We start from the raw sequence: 18,810 nt of genomic DNA, 5'->3' as shown, positions 1-18,810 counted from the left end.
CTAAAACACAACAAGGAAATACACTCAACCTTGTATTCACCACCTCTCCGGCCATTGTCTTTCGTTCCCCTACCTTTGGACTGTACAGACCACACAGCTATACCCATCATGCTCCACCACGCATCTCTCCAACCCAAACTTACCAAGACATCCCTGCCACTCTTTTAGGAACCTACCTGTGGACATTCTGGATGGAAACCTTGTCATCCTTGCCCGCATACCTAACCCTTTGGATAATATAAACACCCAGTTCAGCACACTCAACAACACTCTAACAAACTCCCATGCAGCACTGAAACTTTGACTCAACAAACATACGTCCTCAACACCATGGAAACCACAGGAACTCTTTCAAAGAAAGCTCATCTGCCAAAAAGAATCTCTGAAGAAAATCCAACCAATAGAACACCTCATCACTCAGAGAATTCTCTGAACAGCATGCAGTGCACTAATCATCACAGCCAAAGCAAACTAGTATACAACAACCATCATTGAAACCTCCAGCAAGAGCCACACACTCTTTCAAGCCATGAAAGATTGCATTAACCCACTGCCAGACACTAAAATATCACAATTCACTGAAAACTGTGATGTCATCACCAGCTTCTTCACAGAAAGGCAACACACTGGCATCTCCAAACACAACACAGACATCAAAACAGGATGAACCAAATTCGAGACAAATAATCCAGGGACCTGACCCACAGTCGTGTAACCCTCAAGCCCACCAATGACAAAGTCAACATTCCTCCTTCTCTTGCTCCCCTACTGATCTCAACTCCCCTGCTACACTTGCACCATACTAGTGACCCCTGGGTGTGTCCACTTTGTACTGCACTCCATTCGTTCAATGCTAGGTTTGCACTTCATAAATCTTATACATACATACAACCATCCATAATTACAAATATACATAAATACATACATACATGCATAAATAATCATATTCTCACCTCTCATTCCCCACTACTCTAATGCCCTTGAACACATATTCTTCAACCTACCACCAACTATCTAGAAACCAACCATTTCTGTGACAGCCTTCAATCTGACATCTGCAACCATCACTCCTCAGAAACAGCATTGACCGATATCTCCAACTTCTTAACAACATCCCACTATTCAAAGCTCTAATCTAATCTCCTCCTGGAACCTGAACATATCCGACCGCACCATCCACACTGTGGGAGTGCCTCAAGGTTCTCCTCTGGACCCACTATTTATCCTTTACACATCCTTGGGAAAAGTCATGTTTTTTGGCATCTTATGCCCCCTTTTCACTGATGATACCCAAATCTTCTTCTGCTGTCCTAGCCCTTCCCAGACTTCTCCTGTCATAGCTCCAAATGCCTGTGAGGCATCCACCATTACATGTAACTTTTATGTCTTGTGATCAATTCCTGTAACACCCAAGTTATATTGATCTCTGTCCAAATTTGCCCTCTCATCCTTTCCCATTCCATTTCTGGGTTCTTATTCGACAGTTCAACCTCATCTGTGTACCAGGTGACCTGCAACTGCTGCATGGCATAACTATGTTAGGATCAGAAGAATCGGTCATCTTCTTACATATCACTCGCCAAGAGCTCATAGACCTACCTCAGTACTTAAGTAATCTTGACAAATATTCTATACTACTGTTGTGCCTCCCTTTTTACTCCACTGCCCCGCTCAACAGAATCCTACATTTTACAACTCTCAACAACCTCCCATGCTATTTCCCACTTCTGAAAACCGGCTCAATGTTGATGAGTACACAATGCAGTATAGTGCCAATCCTTCTTCATATTCCTAGTACTCGTTTTTTTAATGTGTCCACGGTCCACCCCGCAGCTAGCCAAGTCTATCACCCTCGACCCCCTTATGCAGACACTTGCCTCCAGCAGATGACTCAGCATCTCTGCCCCCACGGCGGTGCACCGTCTTCCGCTACTGATGTTTGGCTCTCTTTGCACCCTTACACTGAACCTCCTTTCTCACTGGAATCCAAAATGATATCTCTATATCCATATTCAAATCAACCCGTCTCCTCTCACTATAAAGTCCCACCTCAACTACTCAATCTGTAGCACCTTTTCTTTCATCTTAATACTGTATATAATGTATGTCATATTCAATGGTTGCCCCCATTTAATGTTTCCATTCTTTTTTCAGCCAATGAAATCTCAACCAAATATCGCATCAGTCGAACCCTTTGTTAAGCACCCTCTTCAGGGATTGCTTCTGCCATCCTTGTTATTCTCAAGTACAGTCTCTCTGTTCAACCCAAACCCTTTTTAACCAATAAAAAAACACGAAGTACATGCCAGCTTGTATGGAAAAAAAGAAAGGGTCTCGCTCTTTGAAATTGAAGCTCACGTTTCCACTTTCCCTGGTGGCCATTTTTGGCTGCTTATTTTTCTCCCTTCCAGGCACCTGAGCAAGGTGCGCTCTAGCTCTGGTGCTGTTTTGCCCAGCTGCTAATTCTCTTATTGTCCGCTCTTGTGGGATGCACCAATGTATTAAGGGCCTTCAGCTCTTGTTAAGGATATTGCGTAGCTTTGTACACTAACCAGGGGTTCTGGGCCTGTACCAGCAGTTATAGCCCTTAATGTGGGGCTATATGGCTATATTGGTGGGGCCCCACTGCATGATGTGGTGAGCTGGAGCATATAATGTTGTTGGCAAAAATGGTCAATGATTAACATACAGATCTCCTCCAGGAAGCAAAAAGTCAGTTGACACGTGATTCCTCCACAAACAGCTTCAACAAACAACTAGAATTGTAGTATGGAATGTGAAAAGAAACTTTGTAAAATACAAAGTACCAGTAATATTGATTACAACTTGTCAGTAATTAAACAGTGGGGTTAGGTGTTCTCGCCCAATCAAATAAAGACAAAATATTGTAAAGCACTGTGTTACAGCAGCACTAATGAACCACTTGATTGAATTAAAACATTTTTAGAACATGTGTCATTGTGTATTATAAGTACAATACAGTGCTCACTCCCATGTTCGTGGTGTACAGTGTTTGCAACGAGGAGGGCTCCATTAGGGCTGAGGGCTGTTACTGGTTCTGTATGTGACCAAACGCTAGGAGTTGTCGGGTTGATAGCTATTTGCCGGTGTGCAGTCATAATGTCGAAAAAATAATGTCGAATTACAAAAATGTCTAAAACATAATGTTGAACAAAAAAAATGTCGAATTTTTTATTTTTTTATTTACATGTTTTTTTTGGGTTCCGTGTGTAAAAAAAAGGGGTAAAACAAAAAAAAATCCAAAAAAGGGGGGTTGGGGGGACCACCCCCCATTTCGAACAAAAAGCAACAAAAAAAAGAAATTAAAAAAAAACTTCGACTTTATTTTTTTAGACATTTTGACTTTCGACATTATGACATTCGACTTTATGAGTATAAACCATATTTGCATCATCCCTTGGTCTGAATATAGTTTGAAAGAGTTTTTGTTTTCACAGGAGAAGGACTCAGCGCTTATTGTGTGTACTGAATCTCCTGTGAACGAAAAAGAAATGCCAAGATGGCTGCGCTTTGGAAAAAAGAAAGTAAGTTCCTTTTCTATTTCCATGGACGTGGAGGAGCACAGGCAGACTGGAGGACGGAGACCAAAGGGCAAGCAAGTAAGTCGGTTACAGCGGGAAGAGTCAGGGCTGTGGGCTGTGTGATGGTGTGGTGCCTGGGTGGAGGGAATGGGGACTGAGGTTGTGCAAAAAACAGCAGGTACCCTTGGGAGGGCACTCGGGTGGCCAAGAATGCAGGCGATTGGCTGGACGCAGTCCCCCTGGTACAAACCGAATTTAAAAACATAGATATATGGGTTACTGGGGATTATTTTTGAATTGTCCAGCAAAGCAGATATTAGCAAAGTTTCATTTGGCCAATACAAGTTATTGTCAGTTCACAAATACTCAGTATCAGGAGGAATTGAGAAAGCCCATATTACCACCAATATCAGTTGTATATTCCTACATGGTCACTGGCAGCAGGTATTGCCAGTTCCCACGTTCCCATTAAAAGCTATTACAAGTTTGTATATGCCTAGTTAAAGGCATTGTAGGGTTTACGTGTAGGTATAGGATTCATAAAGTGTAATGCTAGTTGGAAAGCTAAGGAACGATGTACACAGAGCATGTGCCCAGGAGGTTGCAGGGGTGTAGGGTGAACAGGGGGGGGGGCGGGTCTCGGGAGCAGGAAAAGAGAAGTAGGGTTGTGCTTCATCATTCCCAATGGCAAGTATTGCCAGATACCAATGGCCAGTGACAGGTGTTGGGAGATTTCACATTCCCAGTGACAGGCCTTGCTTGACTTCCATTTGTTGGCTAACAGGTATCCATAGTTTCCACCGACCTAGCAATAGTATTTCCAGCTCCATTTACCCAGTAACACGACTCCACAGTTTCTGTTCAAACCGCACTGGCAGCCTTGAATACCCAGTAGCACTTCTGAAAGCTTCAAATGCACAGGAAGAGGTTACCAGCTTCACTTGGCAAGTAACAGTACCACCAGTAAGTGGTGTTGGCTTCAAATGTCCAGCAACAATGATGGCAAGTTTACAAATATACGATAAGAGCATCATATATATATTTTAACAGTACTGCCATCTTCAAATCCCCACTAACAGGTATTGGTGGTATTACACGCCAAGGAGCTATGTATGGTCAGTTTAATATCGTCAGTGACAGGTATGGCCAATTAACATATGTCCAGAAACAGGTTCCATTTTCATTCACTTTCACACATACCCTTACTCAAGCAGCCTCAATATTCTTGGTAGGAAAGGAGTTGAAACATATGCATAGAAAGGCACATGGGGACAACCATGTGTATACCATGGGAGGGGGGGGAGATGGACGGACAAAGGGCCAGCTGGACAGCAAAGGTAGGACGGCACAAATGTCTCACAGTTACAGTCACAACAGACATTTTGGAAGTACTATAGCACTTTGCAACCGGTGACCTCTTCTCTTACCTGTATCTCTTCAATCCTTATCCTCCAATCTCTATCTCTACCTCTGACCTTTACACTTCTCACCTCCATTTGGCCTCTCATACTCTCAGCTCCCTTTCCTGCTCTCCTGTCATCTCTGCATCAATCGCTTGTCATTCTCTCCCTCCATTTTACCTGTATCGTCTCATCTCTATCATGCCCACATCCCCTTATTTTTTACCTTTGTTTGGGTTACCTGCATTGTTACCTAGCATACCAAAGGAATAACACAAAAGTTCAATTTCAATTTGTATTAATATGCTTACAGCTCAAAGCTTTGTATATACCACATAAAAACAACAATGATGACAATATAAAATGTGTAAACTACATACAATAAAAAGAGGGTGAGGAGGGCACCACGTATTATAGTAGTTGCTTATATTAAGAAAATCATAAATTCACTATACATTAAGTTTATTGTAATGTTCTCGCCTGGAGCTGCAAATCCAAAAACGGTCCTGTGGCACTAGGACCTAATCGAACAAAAAACTCCCAGGAAACTAAGTGAAATCACTTTGTTAGGAAAGGCGCATCTCAGTTAGCCCCAAATAGGTTGCTAATGTTTAATATGTTGTAGATTAGGTATCCAGTTTACGATATAAAAGTAATGAAGTTCAAAGAAATATTTTTAGCAGGAATTGTTTAATTCACATTCCTGTAATATTTGCCGCCAAAATTTGTTTTTGTAAATCACACAATGAGTTTGCATCTCAAATTGACTGAGTGACCCATTTTTGTGTGTCACATAGGTTTAAATTGTTTAAATGTCATAGTTTTGAACTTAGAATCAGCATTCTAGCTGCATATGTAAAAATGTTTAGTTTTATTTGAATGCAGAAAACTGGGGAACAGAAGTGACATTTTATCTGAAACCTGGCTTAAGGAACTGAATTCTGCCTGGCAACTACCCCCATCAGGAGTGAAACTTGAGTCACAGCTGTGTTCCCAGGCCTTTCTGCCTTTTGCTGGCCACACTAAGGATATGCCATCTCTCTGATAATTGAATTAAGGGGAGCCCCACAGAATACAGGAGCTCTGAACAAAGCCCTGTCCTGACTCAGGCAAATGTTTTATTGGCGGGAGTCGTAAATGGAGCTTCCTCTTGGCAGAAGCTGGGAGGGGCAGGGTCTCTGAGCTTGGCAGAAACTGGAAAGACTGGTTTATGTACCATGTGACATGAAAAGACACACCTCTATAGCCAGAATATGGTTTTAAAAAAAGATGAATAACTCATAGAGCGGACTTGTGAAAATTATTTAAATGACACCATAATTCTTGTGATTTTTCTGCCCACATTTTAAGAGGTTTTTAGAACCGGTGGCATTTTCAGGGGGGTTTTAGCGGAAAAGAGGATATTACTCAAAATGTGTGCATGTGAAAAATCTGACACTTCATCAACTAATGTCCATACTCCTTGCGCACATGTGTGTAAATTTGGGGTAATGTCCGGTATTGCAAACCAGTTAAAAAGTGCAAAATATTGCCATTTCTGAATGCAAGCTCCCAGGAAGAGCAGAGTTTGAACAGGGTATACCTCCTGTGATATGTGATGGGTGCATGTAATTTCAAACCACTGTGTAGTTATGAAATATGTATTTGGTTCAAATCTAGATTTGTGTGTAAGTTGACAGGAGGAGTGGACTTTCTGCAGGCTGTAAAATGACATCACTCTGACACAACCTAGCTCCCCCAATCAAGTGAGAAATGGAAGCTTGGCCAATGATAAGTGGAGAGGGGCTGGCTAGTGATGCTGCTCACACACACCCATTTTAAAAACACATAAAAGCAGAGAGACAGGACAGATAAGGACCTTCAAATCCATTTGCAGCTGGAAGCTCTGCCGGGAAAATCCATACTTTACCTCCATCAACCTTCAGAGACCCAGACCAGACCAGCAGAGTAGAGCTGACCTGTTAGCAGAACCAGAGAGAGCTGACCCAGATCACTGTGAAGTGTAGAGACCAGAGTCCAGTCTAAAACCTGACCAGATCCGTGGCGTGGCCCATTTCATTCAAAAATATAGTGTGAGTACATAGCAAAACTGTGCAGAACCAATCTCTTAGTTAAAATAATATAATTCAATCCTATTTTAATCTAAGTAGAACTGTCTCCTAACTGTCACCTGTCATTTGTAAAGCTGTCACTTGTCATTTTCTAGTTGCAAGCTGCACTTGTCTTTTTGAACTTTAAAATTTCAAATCTGAAAAACGACCTTTATTTAATCGCTCATATCTCCGTGACCATTTGTGCTAGAGACTTGCAGTAACTTTCATCTGGAAGCTGAGATCCTAGGCTTTTCTAGGACCCCAAAACGATATTGCTAGCCCTTGCAGTTCTTCTGTAATAGCGCCCGGCGCATTCGCAAATTTTGCCGCGATTTGAAAATTTCTCCACTTGCAAAAAGATAGCTGCTTTTGCTTTCCTCTGAAAAAAATCGTTTGCCTCATAAAAACTATCCCTGCATCACTGCTAAAGTGATCCTGGACTAATATTAACTTGATTTCACTCACCCTGAACCTCCTAGAGGGAATTAAAAGCATTTTAGCATATTTTTTCTACATTGCCAGCACATCTAAAAGCATTTGGGCCTGTGTTTTCAACTTCTGTAGTCTAAGTTGCTGGGTGAACTGAATTACATTTGAATTGCATTTCTGAGAATTGTGTGCCTTCCTTCCATTTCCCTGCATTGCATAAAAGGGGGGGTGAATTGTCCAAGAAAGTGATTACATTGTCTTTTGCTGAAATTCTATCAAGTTATTTTCTGTACTGCATTTCATTCCACATTGCATCCATTTGAAACCATAAAAGTATTGTTGCTATCTTATCCATTTCATGTCAACTCCTTAGTGATTATAAAGAAGTGTGCTAGTGCCAGATTCTCCGTTGTTAATCTTTATCAGATCAGATTAAGTGTGATATTCAATTATTAATTTATTCTAAAGTGTGATATATATACCTATTGTTTAAATTATCAATTAAACCTTTTAACTTGCAAAACAGAACTACTTCTTGGCTCAGTGGGGTCAGGAGGATTCCAAGAGAGGGGTGTTATATAGGGGTAGTCATCCAGAACGCATGAACTGGACATTAAGATATATCAATAAGGGTTTCCATTCAGTATTCTAGACTAGGCGTTGACTTGGCTGTAGTGCTGAATTGAATCCTCTTACAAATTGGGGGCTCGTGCCGGACGTTTGGATTAGATCTATCACTTGTGCAGATTAATACAGCGTGCCAGCTGACCAGATACACATATCCGGTCGGAGCACACGCTGTGTTACGCTGTAAAGCACTTCTCAAAGGAACGCTCTAAGAAAAAGGTCTGTTTTGCAAAAATAAAATACAAACTTCTGTAAGTCAGGACAGAGACCAATCTCTAGAATGACGACCTTAGTAGACATGAAAATAGCCAGAGAGCACTTCTTACATAAGTTATTTGTGAGAGGTGAGTGGACTCACCAGGACCAAACAGTCTGGTTGCAGGCCATCACACCCCAAATCACGGAAACAGGGTCAGATATATGGAGAGACCAGGGTCCCTTACATGTGGCCCTGAGTGAACTATATATGTCCTCTAAGGCCAAGGATGAGCACAACAAGATTGCCAGGGTAGCGGCATATTTATATTTACATATGGGAGCCATGCAGGACAAATGTGCTGAAGGCCAAGATCTGGCGAGTAGGCAACTGCTGGCATTACAGAAGGCCCAATCTGAGCTGGACTCTTCTGAGCAGAGGCTGCTCAGGAGCCAGGAGTCAGAAAATGACAGTAAGCAGTATATCAGTAAAATAAAAGAGGACATGGATATACTGCAACAGGAAAAGGCTGACCAGGATACTAGATTTCTGGCCCTGCAGAAGGAGCACCGAGACAGTTTGGACTCCTTACTGCAGAGCCAGAAAAAGCTGGAGCAACAATTAGACTTTAACAGGGCATGCACGGAGCAGGTAGCCACCCTGCAAAGTCATCTAGATAGAGTGAAGGTAGAGAGCAACAAGCTGATTTCGAAAGACCTGGATACCCAGGCAGAGTTTGATGAAGAACGCCAGAAAGCTGGTGCCTTTCAAAGGCAGAGGGACGACCTGGCGGCACAAATGCAGGCTCTTAGTCAGGAAAGAGACGCCTTAGGCCAGGAAGTCTGCCATTTAAAAAGAAAAATGGAAGAAAATCACCTGGCCCACCAGGGACTGGGTGACCTCCAAAAAGAACACCAGAACTTGTTAGAGCACACCAGGAGGGTGGAGGATGCTCTAGCAAGAAAGGAGCAGGCCAATAGGGACACAGCTCAGGAGGTAACCCTCCTGCAGCAAAGACTGGCCCAGTGCTCCAGGACCAATCAGGAAACACAGAGAGAGAATGAGGCTCTCTGCCAGCACAATGATAGGCTCCAGCAACAGGTAGCGATGCAGGAGAGACTGATAGAGTCTAGTAAGGCCTTAACTGAGGAACTGAAGGCACAAATGCAGGCTCTTGCATTGCAACAGGGAGCAGGGGCAGATAGAGATGAGGTTCGCTGGGAAAGGGAAGCTCCGGAGCATAACCTCAGGAGCCTTAGTACCAGAGGCCCTCATACCTCTCAGTCACTGGACTCTGCCACCCCCATATTCCCTGGCGCACATGAGCACCGGGCCACAGGGATGGCAGACTACTATCCAGACAAAAGTATGGGGCTCATAGGCCAGTACCACCCAGGTATGGAGGGGCGGGCATCCGGGTATGGGCACCCCAGCACAGTGCAATTTAATGGGGAACCCCAGGAGAGTAGGCCCATTAAGGGCATCCTGAAAACCTCTGCCCAGTTAGGTCAGTGGGGGGGGTACCCATCAAATCCTGGCAGCAAGGAGGAATCTGAAGACTCCTCTGAACTGCGCAGGACACAGGAGACCAGGTCCACACATTTGGCCAGCCATTCCCAGGCTCGCAGAATCCGGGAAAACCTGGAAGAGCAGACAGGAACCTCTGGGAGCAGTGCCTCTGAGTCAGAGGATGAATGGACAAGGGTTACCCGAACCAAAAAGGCCAATAAGGCAAAAAGGGCCTTGCCTAAGGACCCCTTAAAGCAGATTAAGGCGATCAGGAGCGTCATCACGCCTTACCATAAGAACGCTAAGTATTCTGTTTGGGAGCACTTAGAGTTGTTTGAGCAAATGATGGAGACTTTCCATGTGAAGGACAGCCAAAGCTGTATTCAATATGTAAAGTGGACCTTCTCCCCGGAATACTCCAGTTTCTTTGCGGGGCTGGAGGACCAAAATCATTTAAGATGGTCCACCTATAAGGCGGCCATCTTGAAACATTTTTCTGTTCACAGAAATCCTCAAGAGGCTCGCAAGGCAGCCTACAATTTGCAATGTGGGGAGGATCAGGCCCCACAAGAATTTGTGCAAGAACTGAAACGTGCTTTTGCGCAGACCACCAGAAGGGTGCGCACAGACAGTAGAGAATTCATTAATACATTTTTTCATGCCTTGCCCAAATACATAATGAACCAGCTCGTGAGGGATTTTCATGAGAAAAGATCTTTAGACTGGGTCATTGAACAGGCTACCCGGATCTATGAGGTGCAGAAACCGGTAGATAGCAAAAGTAATGCCCAGAAAAACCCCAAAGCCAACAGCACCCTTGCTGCTGCCAAGGTGGCAGAGGTAAAGATCACCCCCGTTTTGGATTTGGAGATGGGGGGGCCTAAAAACCTACCTGCACCTAATAATGCTAGGCCCAGAAGGTCCTCGGGCCAGTCACAGACAGGGAGCCAGGGAGGCAGCCCCACAAATGGGGTCCCTCGCTCTCCTGATTATGTAAGCCCCCGTTACAAGGGAAACAGACCCATCCTGGGTTATGTGTGGACTCCTCCAGCCCAAGGGGGGGGATCCAGCCAAGCACCTAACCCAGGGAACTTCCCTCCCAACTTCCCACAGGAGGGCAGAAATTCTCCAAATCCTGGGCAGAACTTTTTCCCCAGGTATCCACCCAATTTCCAGCCCCAAAATCCTCCACCCTTCTTTCCCCAATTCCCTGAGCCCAGACAACCTAATCCGGGAGAGGGGAGGCCAAGGGTGGAGGGGTACCCAAATCTTCCCAATCCGGGGTATTACCAGAGAAGGGACAGCTACCCTTCAGCCCAGGGGAGAAAACAGGGCCCCGTATCAGCCTGAGCGGGTTTCCCAGTTAGAGCGCCAGGTTCAAAACATGGCGCGGGATCTGGGTCACATACTGAGGGCGCAGCAGAACCCTCAGAACGGCATGCCGGCGCAGAACGCACCCAACTCTGGACCTGGTGCTCCAGAACAATGACGGGGGCAGCACCCCGATAACTCACCGGTTCCCAGGGAGGAGGCACAAAGGGAAGGGGGGTGTAAAGCCTTGGAGGAAGCTTCCTTCCTCACTTGTAAACAGCCCCTGGAAACCCAGGAACCGGAAACAAAATCTCTTGCCCCTGAAAGTCTGCCTCCTAAGGAGCAGAGGGGGGGTAGGAGAAACAAAAGACCCAAACAGACACAGTTTGAGGAGGAGGTACAGATCTTCCAATTTGAGGTAGAGGGATCCTCAGAGGATCCTGGGAAAAGGATCTTCTCCTTCAGAGAGGGGGGAACTCCTCCCAAAGAAAAATGGGTCCCTAGGGATGCAAGTCCACACTGGGGAGATGTGGAGACTGAGCTACCGCCGCCCACCATCTCATCCCAGAACCAACAGCAAGAAAATCCCCTGGTTCAAACCCATCCTGGTGACTGCCTCCAAAAAGGGGGGGGCGGCCCGGAACCGGAGCCAGGGGAACCCACAATGGCTCTGATCTCCAGTTGCCAACTTTTTCTTTCAGATTCCCAAGGCTCTCCACAGAATTCTGCCCAAATCTCTTCGCTAGCGATGTCCAAAACCAGAAAGTTAGCCCACCAGTTGTCCAAAAATGTGCATTATCTGTGCCCCCTTGAGGAGAAGGAGGGAAGATACTATGCCCCGGTACAAGTACAGGGGCAAGGTACAATTTTGGCACTGGTGGACACTGGATCTCAAGCTACCCTTCTGTCCAGAAGGGCCTTTGACGAACTGAATGCAGGAAGGGGAGAGAATTACCAAATTCCTCTCACCTCACTTCCTGGACAACTCCAGAACTTTGACGGAAAGGAAATTCCCGTTGAGGGGACTGCAGATTTGGACATTAAAATTGGGCGACACAAGTTGAAACACCCGGTCATAGTTGTGACCCCAGAGGGCACCCCTTGTTTACTAGGGAATGACCTCCTGAGAAGGTTGTCACCCCTAATAGATTGTGTAAACAAGGTCCTCTGGACCCAGACTAGCCGACCAATAAAATTAAAACAGAGTGTCAACCATGTTAGTTTAAACGGCACCTGCCACATGGTTGAACAAAAATCTGACCAAGTAGAATTTCACTTCCAGAATAGCCAAATTCCAGACGTGACAGTAATAGCAGTAGGACAACAGACTGGTGATGGGGGGTCCTCTCTATTTCTGAAAATCAACCTTCCTTCCAGTCTAAAGTGGTACTCCACGCTGGAAGGAAACACTCTGAAATTCTATACTAATCCACAATCAGAAACTCCCACTCCTATAGTCCAGAAAGATGTGAAATCAGCTCAGAGCCTGGCTGATATTCAGCAAATTGGAGAGCAGTTGTTCATCCCTGTTCAGTTAAATGATGGGAAGGACTCTGTTCTCGCTCGAGTGTGTGTGAACAACGGTAAGAGCTTCATCAGCGAAGCCATGTTTCGCCAACTCCCAAAAGATCCAGCCATTCCCACATTCAAACTGATAGACAAATGGGAAATGGACCTGGAAGCACCTAATTCCAAACATCTCCTGCCAAGCAGGTGTATGCTCAAAATCTCCATTGGCAACAAGAGCATAGTCCATAACTGTTGGGTCGTGCGAGACGTCACTGACGCCTTTTACTTAGGCAGTGACATTCTCAATCGCTTTGCCATTAGTTTGGACCTAATAAACTTCAAAGCTTGGTCCCGATTAGCGGATAATCCCATGGGCTTTGATGATCCAGAAAAAGCATTTAGGTCAGCTCAATTGCTACCTTATGCAGTTGAAATTCAGATTAAAGAGGAAGTCACCATCCCAGAAAGGACCCGACAATTCTCCCTGGAAGTGAAAGTTAAAAGGGGACAAGAGTTGAAAAACCCTGATGCTTACATACATCTAAATGCTACTCTCCAACAGCAAGGGTTGGGGGTAAACCCAACTCCATTAGTCAACATAGAACATGACACCATTCCAATAGAGGTGGATAACAGCGACTTAAAGAGTATTACTCTAGCCGCAGGCACCATTATTGGAATGGCGGTTGATGACCGACATTTCTCCATTGATCTTGGAAATGAACTGTTAGGGCCATTCCCCAAGGACTGCTTTGACAGTGACAGTGATGACAATACAACACCAGACAGGATTTTTACCCGGCATGGGGGGAACTTCCTGGTGTACACTTCTTGCCCTTATGGTAAGGAAGATGTGACTTGTGACTTCAGGAGGGATGAGGTGATTTTCCAAGTCCATGAGGGCTGCCTTTCCCACCTGAAGCCTCCAGTCCAAATCAGCACTCTGACCAGGGACTTCTCCACCCAGCTGGAGGAGGCCGCGGAGATAGCCAAACCAGAAGTCTTTCCAGGCTTCAGGCAGATGGTGGAAGAGAGAGTCAACCTAGCTGATGCCTGTGTGATTCCGGAACAAAAGCAAAAGTTGAAACAAGTTTTCTTGGATTTCCAAGATCTCTTTGCGGTAGACTCATATGACTGTGGTCGCACTGACATCCACACAACAACAATCCCCACGGACCCTGGCATGACTCCAGTGTTTGTGAAGCAATATCGCTTGCCTCTCGCATCCATGGAGTCCCTTACTGAAATAATTAAGAACCTTGAGTCCAGGGGAATAATCCGTCCAGTCCACAGCACCTTCAATAATCCGGTGCTGGGAATATTGAAGCCAAACAGCCAGTGGAGACTCTGCGCCGACCTCAGGGACCTCAACAAACGGGTCCATACTTCCCGATGGCCTCTGCTCTACATTGACCAAGGGCTGGCCCAGATCCAGGGGTCACAGGTATTCACAGCAATAGACCTGACCAATGGATACTGGACCGTGCCTGTCAGTAGGGAGGACCAATACAAGCTGGCTTTTACCTTTGGGGGCCAGCAGTGGACCCGGACTCCCTTCGGATACCTCAACTCCGGCAATGAATTCAACATTTTCCTACATAAGGCCATGCCCGACCTGGGTGCGAGGGGTAACCTGGCTTATGTAGATGATGTCCTCATCAAAAGTTCATCTGTGGAGGAACACATAGCGGAGATCCGTTATGTTCTGACGCAGTTGAGGTCCGCCGGAGCAAAACTTTCCTTTCAGAAAGCACAGTGGTGTAGAACCCGTGTTAATTTCTTGGGGCATGAGATTACTCCTCAGGGTCTCTGTCCCCAGGAAAAGAAAGTGGAAGCACTTCAGAAACTGAAAGACCCCACAACTCTGCGGGAACTAAGGAGCCTCCTTGGACTGACTAATTACAGCAGAAAGTTCATTGAGGGCTACGCAGAGATCACCAGACCCCTGATTCATCTCCTGAAGGGGGGGGTCAAGTGGGAATGGGGTCCAGAACAAGCCGAGGCAGTAAAACAACTCAAAAGAAGCCTCTCACAAGCGCCTTGCCTAGCTTACCCTGTCAGAAACAAGGAGTTCTTCCTGGAGACGGGGTTCTCTAATACGTGCTTGACGGCAGTATTATACCAAAAGCATGACAAGGTCAATAAAGTAATCTCCTATGCGAGCAAAACTTTATCCTCTGTGGAGGAAAAATTCAACGATTGTGAGAAGGCACTCCTGGCGACGGTGTGGGCATTGAAGAATTACAGCACGTTTATCCAGGGGGAACGCATCATAGTGGAGACTCCACACCAGCCTCTGCAATATCTCCAAAGTGACAGAATCCGGGCCGGAAATGTGAGTAATTCCCGAATTACTTCCTGGATTCTGTCAATGCAAGGCTTTCCTGTGGAGGTCAGATATGGCCAAAACAAGAAGAGTCCCCTCGCGCAAGGTCTGGCTGACTTGCATGATTGTGCCAGAGAAAACTGTCTCGAGGACGAAAGTCTAAAAATCAAGGACAACATGGAGGCATACCTTAATTCCCCACACAAAGTCTTTGAAGAGGACAAGTGTGAGGGAATGCCCACTGTCTATGTGGATGGATGCTCGTACCATGTTGACAACAACGGGGAGAAAGAACTGGTGGCCGGCGTAGGGAATGCATGGGTGAATGAGTCCCCAGAACCCTCCGCTGGATACAAAACTGGTCCCCGAAGTAGTCAGGTGGCAGAATTGATGGCTGTGCATCAAGCCATCCTCACTGCTGTCCAGCATCAACTCCACGAACTGGTCATAATCACAGATTCGGATTATGTACAGAACGGGTTCGTGGAGTACCTGGTTAATTGGAAAACCAGAGGCATGTTATGTGCTAACAACAAACCCTTGAAACATGGGAAGTTGATCCAAAACATTGATGATCTGGTCACCTCGAATGAGATGACCATCTATTGGAAAAAGATCAAGGGTCATTCGAAAGTAGAGGGACCAGACAAAACTGGAAATGACTTAGCTGATCAGCTGGCCAAAACCGGGGCCATCCAAGGGGATCTAATTGAGATTGAGTCCCTGTTGGGGGAAATCCAGGTCACTGCTATCACTAGGTCCCAGACAAATGCTCACAACGACCTTTCAATTGCACAATGGAGTAAGGAGACCCCTGATGCTGATTTGATTACCGCTCAGAAGGGGGATCCAATTATTGGTAAGTTTTACCAGCACCTTGAGGACCCTGAGAACTTTCCCCTGACGGATACCGATTACATTGGGAAAGAGGACCTAAGAGTGTTGATGAAATGTCCAAAAATGTTCCGAATCCAAGACGGTTTGCTGGTAAGGAAATCCAAAGCTGGCCACGATCAATGGGTGGTTCCTACCTCATTCCGAAGCCTGATGTTAAGTCACGCCCATGATGCGGCCACCGCCGGTCATAGGGGGTTTCACACAACATTGGAAATCTTAAGAGAGGTTGCATACTGGCCACACATGGGGCAGGACTTTGACCGATACTTGAAGGGGAGTCTTGTGTGTGCACAATTTCAGCCATCATCCCTCACGCACCGTGCGCCTCTCCAAAAGCAGGGGATGACACTGCCATGGTCAGATTTACAAATCGACGTTGTAGGCCCCGTGATTCGCTCTGCTAGGGGGAATAAGTACATGTTGACTGCGACATGCTTGTTTACCAAGTGGGTGGAATGTCTCCCAGCCCCAAATTGCAAGGCAGAAACTGCAGCTGCCTTGATGATTAACCACATCTTTTCCCGTTTTGGTCTACCTCAAAGGATCGAGTCAGACAGAGGTAGCCACTTCCCCAGTGAAGTAATGACAAAGATGTGGGAGATACTGGGGGTCAAGAGAAAGCTGCATATTGCTTATAGACCAGCTTCTTCTGGGGCAGTAGAGAGATATAACCGGACAATTGTGAGCATCTTAAAAAAGTTTGTGCCAGATTCTGGGCCAAGTTGGGATATCCGATTACCTCTGGTCCTAATGGCCATCAGATCTACCCCTTCATCTGCAACCAAAATGTCACCATTTGAGTTGATGACTGGGCGCAAGATGGTGCTTCCCCAGCATTTGCTCTATAGGACCCAAGAGCAGACACTGATAAATGCCTCCACTACTCATGAGTATGTGGAGAATTTAAGGAAACACCTTCAACATGCTTTTGCTTATGCTCAGCGGAATCTAGAAAGATCAGCTGATAGCATGAAGACCCACTATGACCTGAAGACTTCCAGGAAGGAATATCAGGTGGGGGACCGGGTCTATCTATACAACTTCCAAAGAAACCAGGCAAAACAGCGGAAATTCTTGCCTACATGGAAGGGACCCTTTGAGATCATCGACAAGATCTCCCCTGTGGCCTACAAAATCCACATCCCCAAAGGTCCTTTGGCAGAGGGGGAAGACAAGTGGGTCCACATAAACCAGTTGAAATGTTGCCATCCCAGGCACACTCCGCAACAACTGGAGGAATCCTCTGGAATCCTAGCGGGTACTGTCTCAGACTAATTCAGTTCCAACCATAAAACATACCACATCTAGTCTCTAAAATATTGTGATTTGCATGAAACTGTCTCTTAGTTATACTGTTTTGTTTTCAAAATAAGAATGTAATGTTTCGTTATGATGAAATGCATATGCTGCCCCACTATCTCAACAGTGGTGGAAAAATGTCTATAAATAGGTATTGCCGCTCTTCCTTTGTCGTCCTAGGAGAAAGAAAACCTTGAGACGGGCCAAGGAGGACGATCCGGGAGCAGAGACGCAACGGGCCCGGGGTACCGCCCAATATTCCCATCAGGACCGGCGAGGAGAACCGATCGATCAGTACCGGATGGAGGAAAAGATGCTGAACTGTGCCATCTATTGGAAGAAGATGAGTCCCATTCGTGAAATAGAATGGCCATCGCAAGAGGGGGGCTTGTGGGATGTATTTACCCATGCATCCGAGCCATACCTCAAAACTGTGCAGTACTGACATGGAAAACATCATGATGGCCAGAGCTTCCCAGAAAATGCACAGGGAAATGCATGAAGAATAGGCTGCCACTCATTTTTGCCGATGTTATGGGCACAGAAGGACACTGCCTAAAACCACCATTGGACTACCCACACAGTAGTCTGAAACCATTGGGAGTGGCAATGCTGATTGCCAAAAAGCAAACCCATAACTGTTGGGAATTCATTTTCTTAAATCCCAAAAAGGGGTGCAGTACCAGTACTCACCACTATCCAAAAGCCGGCGTTTTAAAACCACCAGATTTTACTTTTTGTAGAAAATTGAATAAACGAACCCAAAACATGCCAAAGAAAGACATTTTAAGAGGTGGATCCAATGTAAAGTTATATTCTGAAGTGACTTGAAGGTTTATAACAAGACTGGCTGAGCTGTGGATTTCAGCAGTTTAAGTAAATTTGGACTGAAAGACACTAAAAAAATCTAAGGGGCCGATTCATAGAATTCAGCGCACAAGTGGCGCACGCGGCTGGCGCACAGTGTGCGCGTGCGAATCCCTGCGCCAGCCGCGTGCGCTAAAATCCATTTCCGCGCACAGCGTATTCATGGATTCCAGCCACCAAAACCAGCCGTGGCGCACAGTTGCGCAGCGACCCTGCAGCAGCGCCAGTTACGCCTCCAAGAACGCCTCTCGCGCAGGGAAAAGCCATCAAAATCCCCAACCCAGCGCAAAGGGCAGCAGCAAACGCAGAGCTGGGAGCGTGTATTCCAGGGGTGTGCGGGTGTTTCCATACGCGGCTGGGCTGGGTACGTGTATTTCAGGGGTGCGCGAGAAAGTCTACACGCGATTGGCCTGGGTACGTGGATTTCAGGGGTGCGCGAGAAAGTCTACACGCGATTGGCCTGGGTACGTGGATTACAGGGGTGCGCGAGAAAGACTACACGCGATTGGCCTGGGTACGTGGATTTCAGGGGTGCGCGAGAAAGTCTACACAGATTGGCCTGGGTACGTGGATTTCAGGGGTGCGCGAGAAAGACTACACGCGATTGGCCTGGGTACGTGGATTACAGGGGTGCGCGAGAAAGCCTACACGCGATTGGCCTGGGTACGTGGATTTCAGGGGTGCGCGAGAAAGTCTACACGCGATTGGCCTGGGTAGGTGGATTTCAGGGGTGCGCGAGAAAGACTACACGCGATTGGCCTGGGTACGTGGATTTCAGGGGTGCGCGAGAAAGTCTACACACGAT

This window comes from Ambystoma mexicanum, chromosome 3q, assembly GCF_040938575.1.
Source record: "Ambystoma mexicanum isolate Mex_15411 chromosome 3q, UKY_AmexF1_1, whole genome shotgun sequence".
Classification (NCBI taxonomy): domain Eukaryota; kingdom Metazoa; phylum Chordata; class Amphibia; order Caudata; family Ambystomatidae; genus Ambystoma; species Ambystoma mexicanum.
This window is presented reverse-complemented; position numbering follows the sequence as displayed.